General features: G+C 51.5%; 1 long non-coding RNA gene across 1 annotated transcript; it reads left to right on the forward strand.

Annotated features, from left to right (window-relative positions):
• Positions 1-793: 793 nt before the first annotated feature.
• Positions 794-2,042, forward strand: LOC147975477 (uncharacterized). The gene is made up of 2 exons (XR_015602042.1): positions 794-1,127; positions 1,253-2,042. It is a non-coding gene; the product is annotated as an uncharacterized LOC147975477 (long non-coding RNA).
• The last annotated feature ends 391 nt before the right edge of the window (positions 2,043-2,433 follow it).

Below are 2,433 nucleotides of genomic sequence, written 5' to 3' on the forward strand. Positions count from 1 at the left end.
AATGACAGCAGGACACACCTGACAGTGGAGTCCATGATCTGGTCAATGCGTGGCTGTGACGCCCCAAGACCGGAGCTTCAGATGCCTTCCATGGTTTCCGAGATTCGTTGTGTGATTTGTTTTTTCTTGTTGCATTCATCATTGCATCATGTGCATTGCATCATGTCATCATGCCATCATGTTATTAATCTTTGCATCTCAACTCAACTAATAAATTGCATAGATGGTTGATCTATTTAATTCAAGGGCAGGGTGACTTCTCTTTATAACATATCCTCCCAATATTAGGGAGCTATTATAAAATACTCCATGGATGTGGAATCACCTTTGACACATTTGCAAAATAATTCCCCATGCCTTTGTTATCTCACTTCTTGACCTCAAACATTGTACATAAATTCTTTCTTTATTTTACCGAGCTCTACCAAAAATCTGAACATTTTTGGGACCTTTCAAATGCCCACTTCTTATTCAAACTCATTTGAAATTAATTCAAACGAGTTCGAATTCAAACTTTGCACACATGCTCATTTATACTTTTCTTGGATCAAGCTCATTTTTGCGAGTCCAGTAAAATTAATCCATTCCCAATATCCACTCCAATCTCTCTCAACATTTCTTCTATGTTTCCCTTTTTTCAATAGAGATGGAATAAGAGAGAGTAAGGGAGATAAATCATAGCCCAGCGGGCCAGTCAGGTCCAACAGTCGGTCCACCTAACTCCTAGGCCCACCAGCTCCCTGCTAACCCTAGCCCGACCCACCTATCGCTCCTTCCTCTCCCCTGCTCGATCCCTCCTCCAGCGCCGCCACCTTGTTCCCCATCTCCCTCTCTCCCTCTCCATCTCGTGCACCTCCCTCTGCAGCGCCAGCCCCCCGACATTGCCTCCTCCAGCCACATTCCATGGCGCCGTCACCCCGCATCTGCCACCCTCCACGCCCAGCAGGAAGACCTCGCCGCTCGTCCCCTTCGTTCAGGTCGGAGCTCAACGGAGCCCCAGCACCGGTCGCCTTGCCTCCTCGAGCAACCGCGCCCGCCGCGCGCAAGACCACCACCAGTGACGCTCGCTCTTCGGTCTGCCATCCCGCGCTGTCCCCGCCGCCAGCATCCATACGCGCCTCGCCAGAGTACGGCCGCCGGACCAACTCATCGGAGCTCTCAACACCGGCCACTTCCAGGACCTCTTTCCTCGCGCCACTTCTTCCTTCTCTTTGTCTCCTCTACCTCTCATCTCTCATGTTCTATGTAACAGGAGCCCACCTCATGGTCGCCAAACCCCTGCCTCGCCTCGGTTCTCATCGGAGACACCATCCAGCGGCCGGATCAACAGCTCCCTCCGTGCCCTGCATCCCGGAGCCAACCGCCTCAAGGCCTCGTCCGCGACTACGCCAAGTCCAGGGAGGGGTCGCTGTACCCATTGACCGCAGTGACGTCCCCTACTCCATTTGCTGGACCACGAGGCGTGCCCCTCGCAGCGTGCCTCCAGCAAGGCCCAGCTACCGTCTTGTGCACCTCTGGTGCTTGCTGCATGGACGCCAAGCCTGTCGTTGCCGTTGCCCAGTGCATCCACCACTGTTGTGGGCACCACATGCGCAAACCCGCTTCCTTTGGATGCGACCCATTCTTTTTTCCTCGACACTGTTGATGGAAGCCTCTTGTGTCGTTTCGTATTTGGGTCTTGTCAAGTCTGTTTCCAAGACCCTTTCGTGGAGTCTCGCCTAGTTCCACAGCGACTGAGGGATTCGAAGACCATCAAGTTCCTCTCCGAATGTGAACCACCACCGTCGCCAAGATCGAGAGTACCCCTATGGATCACCAAGTACCCCAATGGCAAGACCACAAGGACCTTGTGTACAACTACATGGTGATGCATCAAGTACCGCTACCATCGACCCTCAAAAACCCCGTGGACGCCAAGTTCCTTGTGGTGACCCGGAACATCTACGAAAACGTTGTACGACTACTACTATGGCCGAAGACCCATGTACAACTACCATCGCCGTGTACCACTACTTCTACTACGACTGTCCTGAGAACGTCTACTTCCCCTACACTGCATCGAACCCGAACCGCTCCGTTAAAGTACGCTACAAAGGTATAACGCCGAGACGACACCCGTGAATGAATGCCCCTTTGCCATGCCGTCCATCCGTGGGAACCCGGTAACCGGGATCACCCCACCATCTTTTGCACGCTCCCACCAAACTTCCTTTGCATCGGTATCTCCATGAGCTACAGGAACCGTTACGTTCCCGTGGTATCATTTTGGATTCGTTGCCGTGGCCCTTTTCCTTCCTCCATGGCGACAAATGCTCCATGTCATGTTCATATCAAAATTTTCATAAAATTGGATATGTCATCCGCATCATGATAACAACATCTAAAATGTTTAAAATTGTTGTTTGCATTAAATTGCTAAATGCATATGAGGAT

This window comes from Triticum urartu, chromosome 4A (assembly GCF_056163025.1).
Source record: "Triticum urartu cultivar PI428250 chromosome 4A, HENAU_Tu73, whole genome shotgun sequence".
NCBI lineage: Eukaryota > Viridiplantae > Streptophyta > Magnoliopsida > Poales > Poaceae > Triticum > Triticum urartu.